General features: G+C 60.0%; 1 non-coding gene across 1 annotated transcript; it reads right to left on the reverse strand.

Annotated features, from left to right (window-relative positions):
- Positions 1–3,580: 3,580 nt before the first annotated feature.
- On the reverse strand, positions 3,581–3,699 carry LOC131862268 (5S ribosomal RNA). Its single transcript, XR_009361284.1, has one exon. It is a non-coding gene; the product is annotated as a 5S ribosomal RNA (ribosomal RNA).
- Between the last annotated feature and the right edge of the window lie 11,301 nt (positions 3,700–15,000).

A 15,000-nucleotide genomic window follows, 5' to 3' on the forward strand; every position in this document is an offset into this window, starting at 1 on the left:
GGGTGCGCACCTCGCGTGCACCTTCGCCGCGGTGGGCACCATGGCGTGCACGAAGTCGGAGCCCGGTTTGCCCCGGGTGCGCACCTCGCGTGCACCTTCGCCGGGGTGGGCACCTTGGTGTGCAGACCTTGGCTGGGTTGCGCGCCCTGGTGGGCACCATGGTGCGCACCAAGGAGCGCTCCGAAGTGTGCTCCAAGGTGCGGCCTGCACGAAGTCGGAGCCCGGTTTGCCCCGGGTGTGCACCTCGGGTGGGCACCTTGGTGCGCATGCCTTGCCTGGGCTGCGCACCAGGGCGGGCTCAAGATGGCACCCGCGTTCCTTTTTTTTCACTATCTTTCAAAACGGAAATTTTAAAATCTCATTTTTTTTTGCCTTTTTCTGGAAATTAGTGAAGGCAGCGCATCAAAGGTGCGCACCTCGCTGCCCACCACGGTGCGCAACGCCGGTGGGCACCCGGGAGTGCTTCGAAGTGTGCTCCAAGGTGCTGCGTGCACGTTGTCGGAGCCCGGTTTGCCCCGGGTGCGCACCTCGCGTGCACCTTCGTCGGGGTGGGCACCTTGGCTGGGTTTGCCCCGGCTGCGCTCCGAAGCGGGGTTATTGGAGCGCCGCCTCTTTTTTTGTCGGAGCGTTTGGTGGGGTTTCTCGCATTGGCTCTTCCGAGGCCCGGTTGCCACCCTGGCGCGCACGAAGTCGGAAGTAGGGTTAATTGCCCGGGTGCGCACCTTTGCCAGGGTGGGCACCTTACCTGGGCTGCGCACCAGGGCGGGCTCAAGATGGCACGCGCGTTCCGTTTTTTTCACTATCTTTCAAAACGGAAATTTTAAAATCTCCTTTTTTTTTTGCCTTTTCTGGAAATTAGTGAAGGCAGCGCATCAAAGGTGCGCACCTCGCTGCCCACCTTGGTGTGCTCTGAGGTGCGCACCCGGGAGCGCTACGAAGTGTGCTCCAAGGTGCGGCGTGCACGTTGTCGGAGCCCGGTTTGCCCCGGGTGCGCACCTCGCCTGCACCTTGGCCGGGGTGGGCACCTTGGCTGGGTTTGCCCAGGGTGCGCTCCGAAGCGGGGTTACTGGAGCGCCCCCTCTTTTTTTGTCAGAGCGTTTGGTGGGGTTTCTCGCATTGGCTCTTCCCAGGCCCGGTTGTTGGGTGCGCTCCCACCCTGGCGCGCGCGAAGTTGGAAGTTGGGTTAATTGCCCGGGCGCGCACCTTCGCCAGGGTGGGCACCTTGGTGCGCACACCTTGGCTGGGCTGCGCACCAGGGCGGGCTCAAGATGGCACCAGCATTCCCTTTTTCTCACTATCTTTCAAAACGGAAATTTTAAAATCTCGTTTTTTTTTTGCCTTTTATGGAAATTAGTGAAGGCATCGCATCAAAGGTGCGCACCTCGCTGCCCACCTTGGTGTGCTCCGAGGTGCCCACCACGGTGCGCAACGCCGGTGCGAACCCGGGAGCGCCCCGATGTGTGCTCCAAGGTGCGGCGTGCACGAAGTCGGACCCCGGTTTGCCCCGGGTGCGCACCTCGCGTGCACCTTGGTGCGCACACCTTGGCTGGGTTGCGCGGCCTGGTGGGCACCATGGTGCGCACCAAGGAGCGCTCCGAAGTGTGCTCCAAGGTGCGGCGTGCACGAAGTCGGAGCCCGGTTTGCCCCGGGTACGCACCTCGCGTGCACCTTCGCCGGGGTGGGCACCTCGGCTGGGTTGCGCGCCCTGGTGCGCACCAAGGAGCGCTCCGAAGTGTGCTCCAAGGTGCGGCGTGCACGAAGTCGGAGCCCGGTTTGCCCCGGGTGCGCACCTTCGCCGCGGTGCGCACCATGGCGTGCACGAAGTCGGAGCCCGGTTTGCCCCGGGTGCGCACCTCGCGTGCACCTTCGGCGGGGTTGCGCGCCCTGGTGGGCACCATGGTGCGCACCAAGGAGCGCTCCGAAGTGTGCTCCAAGGTGCGGCGTGCACGAAGTCGGAGCCCGGTTTGCCCCGGGTGCGCACCTCGCGTGCACCTTCGGCGGGGTTGCGCGCCCTGGTGGGCACCATGGTGCGCACCAAGGAGCGCTCCGAAGTGTGCTCCAAGGTGCGGCGTGCACGAAGTCGGAGCCCGGTTTGCCCCGGGTGCGCACCTCGCGTGCACCTTCGCCGCGGTGGGCACCATGGCGTGCACGAAGTCGGAGCCCGGTTTGCCCCGGGTGCGCACCTCGCGTGCACCTTCGCCGGGGTGGGCACCTCGGCTGGGTTGCGCGCCCTGGTGCGCACCAAGGAGCGCTCCGAAGTGTGCTCCAAGGTGCGGCGTGCACGAAGTCGGAGCCCGGTTTGCCCCGGGTGCGCACCTCGCGTGCACCTTCGCCAGGGTGGGCACCTCGGTGCGCACACCTTCTCAATGTTTTCTTGCCTTTTCTGGAAATTGGTGAAGGCAGCGCATCAAAGGTGCGCACCTCGGTGTGCTCCGAGGTGCGAACCCGAGAGCGCTCCGAGGTGCCCACGAAGTCGAAAGTCGGGTTAATTGCATTGTTTTCCCCGGGTGCGCTCCGAGGTGCGCAACATCGGCGCGCACCAAGGAGGGCTCCGAAGTGTGCTCCAAGGTGCGCACGATGGCGTGCACCTCTGGTGCGCACGATTCGGAGCTCGGTTTGACCGGGGTGCGCACACCTTGGCTGGGTTGCGCACCTTTTGTGCGCTCCAAGGTGCGCACGAAGTCGGAGCTCGGTTTGCCCCGGGTGCGCACCTTCGCCAGGGTGCGCACCTTGATGCGCACGCCTTGGCTGGGCTGCGCACCTTGGTGGGCGCCATGGTGCGCACCTTTCGTGCGCTCCAAGGTGCGCACGAAGTCGGAGCTCGGTTTGCCCCGGGTGCGCACCTTGGTGGGCGCCATGGTGCACTCCGAGGTGCCCAAGATTGGTGCGCACCAAGGAGCGCTCCGAAGTGCGCTCCAAGGTGCGCGCGAAGTCGAAAGTTGGGTTAATTGTCCGGTTTGCCTCGGGTGCGCACCTTGCGTGCACCTTCGCCAGGGTGGGCGCCTTGGTGCGCACACCTTGGCTGGGCTGCGCACACCTTGGCACCCGCGTTTCCTTCATTTTAAATTTTTTTTTTTTACAATCTCTCAAGTGGGAAATTCTATAATCTCAACTTTTTTTGCCTTTTCAGGAAACTTTTGAATGGAGCGCATCATTGGTGCGCTCCGAAGTGTGCTCCAAAGCTCTCTCCAGCTGCGTGCACCTGCCCCGGCCGCGCACACCGGCCCCGCCCAGCTTCGCTCACCTGTCCCGGGCGTCTGGTGCGGAACCTTAGAGTAAGAAACATCACCGTGCACCTTGGCCAACGTGCGCGACTCGACCGAGCGCGCACTGGCCGAGGTGCACACCGATTTCACCTGGGTGCGCGCGCAGCACCTCGGGCGCACCGGGGTGCGCGCACAACGCCCGGGTTGCACCGTGGCCTGTGTGCTCGGGGTGCCTCGGGTGCGCGCTCGGTGTCGCCCCCCGCGCGCGCGGTAGTGCGGGCAGCGCACCCCGGCCCGGCCCGGCCCCGACGAGAACGCAAACGGGCAAAAGGTTTATTCAAATAGCATTGCGACGCCCGGCGAAAAACTAAAAAAGGGTGCAACACCGGGACTTCCCGGGAGGTCACCCATCCCAGTACTACTCCGGCCCAAGCGCGCTTAACTGCGGAGTTCTGATGGGATCCGGTGCACTAATGCTGGTATGATCGCACCCGTTATGAGCTTGTCGCAGTGTGTACTTAGCAAACCGCGACCCACGTGCGAATCCACCCCGGCCACCCACCCCCGTCGAGGTGCACACCCTCCCTCGCGAAGTGCGCCCCGTTCGCCAAGTGTGAGCCCTGCCCGGGTGCGCGCACCTTGCTAGGGCGTCGGGTGTGCACCCGGCCCGGCCTACGTGCGTGCACCTGGAGGGGGCGTCGTGTGCGTGCAGTGTCCCGTCTGCAACGCGGTGCCCACACACCACCTCGGGCGCAACGACCTGCGCTCACATGTGGGCCGAGTGCACCTTGGTGCATGTTCGGGGCGCCTCGGGTGCACGCTCGATCTTGCCCCGGTGCACCAAGGCGCTCGGTTTGCCCCGGGTGCGCACTTGGTGCAAGGTGGGCACCCAAAATAGGGATCAAGCACCAAAACACAAGTTTCGGGATGCAAAATGGGACCCAAGGACCACAAATGCGTTCCAAGACCCATGATGGGTCCACGAGAACAAAAATGTGTTCCGAGACTTAATAAACAAATATTGGGTTTTAGGAGAAGAAACATGCTCTGATGCCCAAAACGAGAATCGACCCCGAAAAGGCCACAGGCCAAAAGTGGGATGCGAGACAAAAAAAAATGGGACCCGAGGACCAAAATTGGGTTCCCAGGTCGAAGACAGGGCAACCGGACAAGAAACGACCTCTAAGGCTCGAAATGAGTCCCGACGACTAAAACTTGACAAGAAGCACCCATCAGGCACCCAACTCGACACCCATGGGATGCCGACCCACCCGGGCTTCCACCTAGCACACCTTGGCACCCACCCACCCTCGCACCCAACCTCGCACCCAACTTAGCACCTTTGAACCCACATTGGCACTCACCCTGACCCTGGCACCTTGGAACCCACATTGGCACTCACCTTGACCCTGGCACCCACCTTTGCACTCACCTTGGGACCCACCCTGGCTCCCACCTCGGCACCCACCCAGACACCCACCTTGGTTCCTTGGCACCCACCTTGGATCCTTGGCACCCACCCCGACACCCACCTTGGCACGCAACTTGGCTACTTGCCACCCACCTTGGCTCCTTGACGCCCACCCCGACAACCACCCCGTGACCTACCCTGGCTAGGGTTGGTGCACACCCACCCTGGTGCCCACCTTGGCACCCACCCTATGACCCACCTTGGCACGCACCTTAGTACCCACCCCGTTACCCACCCTAGGACCCACCCCGTGACCCACCTTGGCCAGGGTGGGTGCACCCACCCTGGTGCCCACCTTGGCACCCACCCATCCTAGCACCCAGCCTGTGACCGGGCTTGGAACCCAACCTTGCACCCGCACCCGTCTTGGCCAGTGTGGGTGCGCACCCATCCTGGCACCCACGTTGTGACACACCCTTTAACCCACGCACCCTAGCACCCACGTTGGCACCCACCTTGGAACCCAACCTAGCAACTTGGCACCCACCCCGTGACCCACCTTGGCATCCACCATAGCAGTCGCCGACTTGGCACCCACCTCGGCACCCACCTTGACACTTGTGGACCCACCTTGCCACTCACCCTAGCATCGACCCATCCTAGCACCCACCCTGGCACCTTTGCACCCTAGCACTCACCCATCCTAGCACCTAACCTGTGACCCACCTTGACACTCACCCTCGCACCCACCTTGGAACCCAACCTAGCACCCACCCACCCTGACACCAACCCTAGCACCTACCCACCCTTGCACCCACCCTGTGACCCATCTTGGCACCCACCCATCCTACCACTCAACCTATCACCCACCTTCTCACCCACCTTGGCATCCACCTTAGCACCCACCCACACTGGCACCTTGGCACCCACCTCGGGCAAGGTGGGTGCACACCCACCCTGGCACCCAATTTAGAACCCACCGAGCATGTTACCCACCTTGGCACCCACATTGCAGCCCACCCTAGTACCCACCCTATGACCCACATTGGCATCCACACCCTAGCACCCAGGCACCTCGACACCCGCCTTGACACCCACCCTAGCACTGAACCTGTGACCCACCTTGGAACTCACCCTAGAACCCACCCACCCTGTGAACCACCTTGGCATCCACCTTAGCACCCACCCACCTTGGCACCCACTCTAGCACTCACCCATCCTAACACCCAACTTGTTACCCACCTTGGCACCCGCCCTCGCGTCCACCTTGAAACCCACCCTAGCACCCACCCACGCAGGAGCCCACCTTGGCACCCAACCTAACACCCACGCATCCTGGCACCCAACTTGTGACCCACCTTGGAACCCACCCTAGTACCCACCTTTGAACCCACTATATCACCAACCCACCTTGGCACCCACCCTATGACCCTCTTTGGAATCCACCCTAGCACGCACCCACCCTGGCACCCACCATGGAGCGCACCCTAGCACCCACCCACCTCGGCACGCACCTCAACACCCACCTTGGTGTGCGCACTGCGCCAACCTCTCAAAGACCCTATGTGGTGCGCTCCAAAGTGTACACCTTTGGTGCGCTCCAAGGTGCGCACCTTTGGTGCACACCGAGGTGCACACCAAAGTGTGCACCGAGGTGAGCACCAAAGTGCACTCCAGGGTGCACACCAAGGCGTGCACCTTTGGTGCGGTCAATGCAAACGAATTCGGAAGTTGGGGTCGATGTCCTAATCGCTGCTGCAGACTACACGTATGAGAATCGGACAAATAGCTTTATATAGGGGAGGTGTTGCGTTTGATGGGTCGACTCCCCTGGTTGTGTGCACTGCACCAACTTCAAAGACCCTGTCTTGTTTAAGAAGTCAAAAGTTGGGGTGGATGTCCTAATCATTGCTGCAGTCTACGCATGTATGAGAATCAGACAAATAGCTTATATAGGGGAGGTGTTGCATTCGGTGGGTTGACTCCCCTGGTTGTGCGCACTGCGCCAACCTCAAAGACCCCGCATAGCAGAAGAAGTCGGAAGTCGGATTTTGGTGAGCACCAAGGCGTGCACCTTTGGTGCGGTCAACGCAGACGAATTCAGAAGTTGGGGTGGATGTCCTAATCGTTGTTGCAGGCTACACATGTATGAGAATCAGACAAATAGCTTATATAGGGGAGGTGTTGGGTTTGATGGGTCAACTCCCTTGGTTGTGCGCATTACGCCAACCTCAAAGACCTTGTTTTCGTTAAGAAGTCAAAAGTTGGGGTCAATGTCCTAATGGCTCCTGCAGGCTACACATGTATGAGAATCGGACAAATAGCTTATATAGGGGAGGTGTTGGGTTTGATGGGTCGACTCCCCTGGTTGTGCGCATTACGTCAACCTCAAAGACCTTGTTTTCGTTAAGAAGTCAAAAGTTGGGGTCGATGTCCTAATTGCTCCTGTAGACTACACATGTATGAGAATCAGACAAATAGCTTATATAGGGGAGGTGTTGGGTTTGATGGGTTGACTCCCCTAGTTGTTCGCATTACACCAACCTCAAAGACCTTGTTTTCGTTTAGAAGCCGAAAGTTGGGGTCGATGTCCTAATTGCTCCTGCAGGCTACGCATGTATGAGAATCAGACAAATAGCTTATATAGGGGAGGTGTTGGGTTTGATGGGTCGACTCCCCTGGTTGTGCGCATTGCGCCAACCTCAAAGACCCTGCATTGCGGATGAAGTCGAAAGTCAGAGTTTGGTGTGCTACAAGGTGTGGTCGAAGGTGCTCACCTAGGTGTGCACCTTTGGAGCACAGGAAAAGTGCCCTCCAAAAGTGCGCACCTTTGGAGTGCACAAAAGTGCCCTCCAAAAGTGCGCACCTTTGGAGCGCAGAAAAGTGCCCTCCAAAAAGTGCCCTCCAAAAGTGCGCACCTTTGGAGCGCAGAAAAGTGCCCTCCAAAAAGTGCCCTCCAAAAGTGCGCACCTTTGGAGCGCAGAAAAGTGCCCTCCAAAAAGTGCCCTCCAAAAGTGCGCACCTTTGGAGCGCAGAAAAGTGCCCTCCAAAAAGTGCCCTCCAAAAGTGCGCACCTTTGGAGCGCAGAAAAGTGCCCTCCAAAAAGTGCCCTCCAAAAGTGCGCACCTTTGGAGCGCAGAAAAGTGCCCTCCAAAAAGTGCCCTCCAAAAGTGCGCACCTTTGGAGCGCAGAAAAGTGCCCTCCAAAAAGTGCCCTCCAAAAGTGCGCACCTTTGGAGCGCAGAAAAGTGCCCTCCAAAAAGTGCCCTCCAAAAGTGCGCACCTTTGGAGCGCAGAAAAGTGCCCTCCAAAAAGTGCCCTCCAAAAGTGCGCACCTTTGGAGCGCAGAAAAGTGCCCTCCAAAAGTGCGCACCTTTGGAGCGCACAAAAGTGCCCTCCAAAAGTGCGCACTTTTGGTGCGCACCAAGGCGCTGGTTCGGTCGTTGCAGGCGAGTTCGGAAGTTGGGGTCGATGTCCTGAGCGGAGGTGCAAACTACACAGGTGTCGGAATCGGACAAATAGCTTATATAGGGGAGGTGTATGCTTCGATGGGTCGACTCCCCAGGTTGAGCGCACCGCGCCAACCTCAAAGACCCTACGGTATGGATGAAGTCGGAAGTTGGGTCCGATGACCGATTCGATTAGTAGGTATGCTCATGAGGTCGGAATTTGGGTCCGATGACCTGCCATGTGCAGGAAGGCGAATGTTGACACTGTGCGTTGCAAGGTGCACACCAAGGCGCTGGTGCGGTCTTTTTAGTCGAGTTCGGAAGTTGGGGTCGATGTCCTGATCGGAGGTGCAAGCTACACAGGTGTGGGAATCGGACAAATAGCTTATATAGGGGAGGTGTATGCTTCGTTGGGTCGACTCCCCGGGTTGAGCGCACCGCGCCAACCTCAAAGACCCTACGGTATGGATGAAGTCGGAAGTTGGGTCCGATGACCGATTCGATATGTAGGCATACTCGCGAGGTCGGAATTTGGGTCCGATGACCTGCCACGTGCAGGAAGGCGAATGTTGGCACTGTGCGTTGCAAGGTGCGCACCAAGGCGCTGGTTCGGTCGTTGGAGGCGAGTTCGGAAGTTGGGGTCGATGTCTTGATCGGAGGTGCAAACTACACAGGTGTGGGAATCGGACAAATAGCTTATATAGGGGAGGTGTATGCTTCGTTGGGTCGACTCCCCGGGTTGAGCGCACCGCGCCAACCTCAAAGACCCTACGGTATGGATGAAGTCGGAAGTTGGGTCCGATGACCGATTCGATATGTAGGCATACTCGCGAGGTCGGAATTTGGGTCCGATGACCTGCCATGTGCAGGAAGGCGAATGTTGGGACTGTGCGTCGCAAGGTGCGCACCAAGGCGCTGGTGCCGTCGTTGCAGTCGAGTTCGGAAGTTGGGGTCGATGTCCTGGTCAGAGGTGCAAACTACACAGGTGTGGGAATCGGACAAATAGCTTATATAGGGGAGGTGTATGCTTCGATGGGTCGACTCCCTGGGTTGAGCGCACCGCGCCAACCTCAAAGACCCTACAGTATGGATGAAGTCGGAAGTTGGGTCCGATGACCGATTCGATACGTAGGCATATTGGCGAGGTCTGAATTTGTGTCCGATGACCTGCCATGCGCAGGAAGGCGGAATTTGGGTCCGATGACCGAGTTGATGGCGTGCCATGCGCAGAAAGGCGGAATTTGGGTCCGATGACCGAGTTGATGTTGATGGCCCGCCATGCACAGGAAGGCGGAATTTGGGTCCGATGACCGATTTGAAGGCGTGCCATACGCAAAAAGGCGGAGTTTGGGTCCGATGACCGAGTTGATATTGATGGCCCGCCATGCGCAGGAAGGCGGAATTTGGGTCCGATGACCTGACATACGCATGGAGTCCGACTCGGGGGCCGATGTTCGATTCGATGACTTGCATTGTGGGTAAAGTCGGAAGTTGTGGTCTTTGACCCGATTCGATGACCAGACTTCGGCTGCTTGAGAATCGGACAAATAACTTATATAGGGGAGGTAGTGTTCTCGAGCATCCTCCCCCCGTGCCCGTTTATGTCGATTGATGCTGGTGCTCGACTGGTTGGAGCGCTCGGATGCAAAAATCTTGCACCAGGATTTATCGATTGTGATGGACACGGCAAGTCTCCTGATTGCTATGCAGGAGCTCATCGTGAATCTCTATGCGGCCTTGGTATGGACTCGACCTGCGGAATGGTTCGGCAATGGTAGTCGCTCCAACACGTCCTTGCAATGGCCACAGAGGTGATTCGACTAGAGCTCCAGTCTAGCTTTTGGGTTGCTTGGCGGACTGGTATAGCCGCGATCGAGTTCCGGCCATGAACGTTTTAGATAGCTCTTGGGCTTTCTGGGACGGAAGTCGAAAGTTTGGGCTGTTGTCCGATTTGATGACCATTCTTCGGATGTGTGAGAATCGGACAAATAACTTATATAGGGGACTGTGTTGTCTCACGCAGCCCCCTCCGTGCCCCTCTATCTCGACCGATGTTGGTGCTTGAAAGGGTTGGGATCGCTCGGATTTATAAACGTGCACCACCATTTGTCGAGTGTGAGGGACGCGGCAGGTCTCCTAAATGCTATGCGGGCGCTCTCTGAGAATCTCTATCCGGCCTCGACACAGACTAGTCTTGCTGAATGGTTTGGCACTGGTAGTCGATCCAACACGTCGTTGTTGTGGCCGCCTAGGCGATTCGATTCGAGCCCCCGTCTAGCTTTTGGGTTGCTTGGCGGATTTTGCCCTATCCGCAAGTGAGCTCGGTCCCTAAACGTTCGAGAAACCCGATTGCTATGCGCCGACTCTCTTTCTTGCGAGCCTCCATCTAGCTTTTGGGTCTCTACGGAACGGAAGTCGGAATCTGGGACCGTTGTTTGATTCGACGAGGCAGACTACGGTTGTGCGAGAATCGGACAAATAACTTATATAGGGGAGGTGTTGACTGGAGCATTCTCCCCCGTGCCCCTCTAACTCGACCAATGCTGGCGCTCGAACGGTGGTAGCGCTCGGATTTTCATTGAGCGCCAGCATTGGTCGATTTAGAGGGGCATGCGAGATTCCCGAATGCTATGCGAGGGCTCTAACGGAAATGTCTATTGGTTTCGGTATGGATGCAATTGCGAGTGGTTCGGCAAAGGTAGTCGTTCCGATGCGTCCATGTCGTGGCCAAATCGATAATTCGATTTGAGCCCTCGTATAGCATTTGGGTCTCTCGATGTGATTCCGCATTCCAGTCCCTTTGGGCACTGCTTGAGCCGCATCCCAGGGGGTTCCCTTCCCAATAATCTGCCTCGCAACCCGATTGCTATGCGGTGAGGCTCCTCGGCCGCCTCGGAACTATCTGTGTATCAGACGCATCGCGGGATAAGGGGTTGGCAACGGTAGTCGCCCCAAGCGCGTCCGATGCTTGGACCATTCCGAGGCGGCCCTGAAGCCTCTTCCGTCTAGCCGTTGGGTCCTTCTCGCCGCATCCCTCGCCTCGCACCCCGATTGCTATGCGGTGAGGCTCCTCGGCCGCCTCGGAACTATCTGTGTATCGGACGCGTCGCGGGATAAGGGGTTGTCACTGGTAGTCGCCCCAAGCGCGTCCGATGCTTGGACCATTCCGAGGCGGCCCTGAAGCCTCTTCCGTCTAGCCGTTGGGTCCTTCTCGCCGCATCCCTCGCCTCGCACCCCGATTGCTATGCGGTGAGGCTCCTCGGCCGCCTCGGAACTATCTGTGTATCGGACGCGTCGCGGGATAAGGGGTTGTCATTGGTAGTCGCCCCAAGCGCGTCCGATGCTTGGACCATTCCGAGGCGGCCCTGAAGCCTCTTCCGTCTAGCCGTTGGGTCCTTCTCGCCGCATCCCTCGCCTCGCACCCCGATTGCTATGCGGTGAGGCTCCTCGGCCGCCTCGGAACTATCTGTGTATCGGACGCGTCGCGGGATAAGGGGTTGTCACTGGTAGTCGCCCCAAGCGCGTCCGATGCTTGGACCATTCCGAGGCGGCCCTGAAGCCTCTTCCGTCTAGCCGTTGGGTCCTTCTCGCCGCATCCCTCGCCTCGCACCCCGATTGCTATGCGGTGAGGCTCCTCGGCCGCCTCGGAACTATCTGTGTATCGGACGCGTCGCGGGATAAGGGGTTGTCACTGGTAGTCGCCCCAAGCGCGTTCGATGCTTGGACCATTCCGAGGCGGCCCTGAAGCCTCTTCCGTCTAGCCGTTGGGTCCTTCTCGCCGCATCCCTCGCCTCGCACCCCGATTGCTATGCGGTGAGGCTCCTCGGCCGCCTTGGAACTATCTGTGTATCGGACGCGTCGCGGGATAAGGGGTTGTCACTGGTAGTCGCCCCAAGCGCGTCCGATGCTTGGACCATTCCGAGGCGGACCCGAAGCCTCTTCCGTCTAGCCGTTGGGTCCTTCTCGCCGCATCCTTCGCCTCGCACCCCGATTGCTATGCGGTGAGGCTCCTCGGCCGCCTCGGAACTATCTGTGTATCGGACGCGTCGCGGGATAAGGGGTTGTCACTGGTAGTCGCCCCAAGCGCGTCCGATGCTTGGACCATTCCGAGGCGGACCCGAAGCCTCTTCCGTCTAGCCGTTGGGTCCTTCTCGCCGCATCCCTCGCCTCGCACCCCGATTGCTATGCGGTGAGGCTCCTCGGCCGCCTTGGAACTATCTGTGTATCGGACGCGTCGCGGGATAAGGGGTTGTCACTGGTAGTCGCCCCAAGCGCGTCCGATGCTTGGACCATTCCGAGGCGGACCCGAAGCCTCTTCCGTCTAGCCGTTGGGTCCTTCTCGCCGCATCCCTCGCCTCGCACCCCGATTGCTATGCGGTGAGGCTCCTCGGCCGCCTTGGAACTATCTGTGTATCGGACGCGTCGCGGGATAAGGGGTTGTCACTGGTAGTCGCCCCAAGCGCGTCCGATGCTTGGACCATTCCGAGGCGGACCCGAAGCCTCTTCCGTCTAGCCGTTGGGTCCTTCTCGCCGCATCCCTCGCCTCGCACCCCGATTGCTATGCGGTGAGGCTCCTCGGCCGCCTTGGAACTATCTGTGTATCGGACGCGTCGCGGGATAAGGGGTTGTCACTGGTAGTCGCCCCAAGCGCGTCCGATGCTTGGACCATTCCGAGGCGGCCCCGAAGCCTCTTCCGTGTAGCCGTTGGGTCCTTCTCGCCGCATCCCTCGCCTCGCACCCCGATTGCTATGCGGTGAGGCTCCTCGGCCGCCTTGGAACTATCTGTGTATCGGACGCGTCGCGGGATAAGGGGTTGTCACTGGTAGTCGCCCCAAGCGCGTCCGATGCTTGGACCATTCCGAGGCGGCCCCGAAGCCTCTTCCGTGTAGCCGTTGGGTCCTTCTCGCCGCATCCCTCGCCTCGCACCCCGATTGCTATGCGGTGAGGCTCCTCGGCCGCCTTGGAACTATCTGTGTATCGGACGCGTCGCGGGATAAGGGGTTGTCACTGGTAGTCGCCCCAAGCGCGTCCGATGCTTGGACCATTCCGAGGCGGACCTGAAGCCTCTTCCCTCTAGCCGTTGGGGCTTTCTCGCCGCATCCCTCGCCTCGCACCCTGATTGCTATGCTGTGAGGCTCCTCGGCCGCCTTGGAACTATCTGTGTATCGGACGCATCGCGGGATAAGGGGTTGGCAGTGGTAGTCGCCCCAAGCGCATCCGATGCTTGGACCATTCCGAGGCGGCCCTGCAGCCTCTTCCGTCTAGCCGTTGGGGCCATCTCGCCGCATCCCCCACCTCGCACCACGATTGCTATGCGGTGAGGCTCCTTGGCCGCCTCGGAACTATCTGTGTATCGGACGCATCGCGGGATAAGGGGTTGTCACTGGTAGTCGCCCCAAGCGCGTCCGATGCTTGGACTATTCCGAGGCGGCCCTGCAGCCTCTTCCGTCTAGCCGTTGGGGCCATCTCGCTGCATCCCCCACCTCCTCGGCCGCCTCGGAACTATCTGTGTATCGGACGCATCGCGGGATAAGGGGTTGGCAGTGGTAGTCGCCCCAAGCGCGTCCGATGCTTGGACTATTCCGAGGCAGCCCTGCAGCCTCTTCCGTCTAGCCTTTGGGGCCATCTCGCCGCATCCCTCGCCTCGCACCCCGATTGCTATGCGGTGAGGCTCCTCGGCCGCCTGGGAACTATCTTCGTATCGGACGCATCGCGGGATAAGGGGTTGTCACTGGTAGTCGCCCCAAGCGCGTCCGATGCTTGGACTATTCCGAGGCGGCCCTGTGGCCTCTTCCGTCTAGCCGTTGGGGCCATCTCGCCGCATCCCCCACCTCGCACCCCGATTGCTATGCGGTGAGGCTCTTCGGCCGCCTTGGAACTATCTTCGTATCGGACGCATCGCGGGATAAGGGGTTGTCACTGGTAGTGGCCCCAAGCGCGTCCGATGCTTGGACTATTCCGAGGCGGCCCTGCAGCCTCTTCCGTCTAGCCGTTGGGGCCATCTCGCCGCATCCCCCACCTCGCACCCCGATTGCTATGCGGTGAGGCTCCTCGGCCGCCTTGGAACTATCTTCGTATCGGACGCATCGCGGGATAAGGGGTTGTCACTGGTAGTCGCCCCAAGCGCGTCCGATGCTTGGACTATTCCGACGCGGCCCTGTGGCCTCTTCCGTCTAGCCGTTGGGGCCATCTCGCCGCATCCCCCACCTCGCACCCCGATTGCTATGCGGTGAGGCTCCTCGGCCGCCTTGGAACCATCTTCGTATCGGACGCATCGCGGGATAGGGGGCTGTCACTGGTAGTCGCCCCAAGCGTGTCCGATGCTTGGACCATTCCTAGGCGGCCCTGAAGCCTCTTCCGTCTAGCCGTTGGGGCCTTCCCGCCCCATCCCTCGCCTCGCACCCCCGATTGCTATGCGGTGAGGCTCCTCGGCCGCCTTGGAACCATCTGTGTATCGGACGCATCGCGGGATAAGGGGTTGGCACTGGCAGTCGCCCCAAGCGCGTCCGATGCTTGGACCATTCCGAGGTGGCCCTGAAGCCTCTTCCGTCTAGCCGTTGGGGCCTTCCCGCCCCATCCCTCGCCTCGCACCCCGATTGATATGCGGTGAGGCTCCTCGGCCGCCTTGGAACTATCTGTGTATCGGACGCATCGCGGGATAAGGGGTTGGCACTGGTAGTCGTCCCAATCGCATCCGATGCTTGGACCATTCCGAGGCGGCCCTGCAGCCTCTTCCGTTTAGCCGTCGGGGCCTTCCCGCCGCATCCCTCGCCTCGCATCCCGATTCCTATGCGGTGAGTCTTCTCGGCCGCCGCGGAACTATACCTGTTATTGCTACTGCATCCTTCGGCTGGTAACCTCCTCTGTCGCCTTGGAACGTTCTCTTTGTCGGACGCGTCGCGGGATAAGGGGTTGGCACTGGTAGTCGCCCCAAG

The sequence above is a fragment of the Cryptomeria japonica genome, unplaced genomic scaffold (genome assembly GCF_030272615.1).
Source record: "Cryptomeria japonica unplaced genomic scaffold, Sugi_1.0 HiC_scaffold_40, whole genome shotgun sequence".
NCBI lineage: Eukaryota > Viridiplantae > Streptophyta > Pinopsida > Cupressales > Cupressaceae > Cryptomeria > Cryptomeria japonica.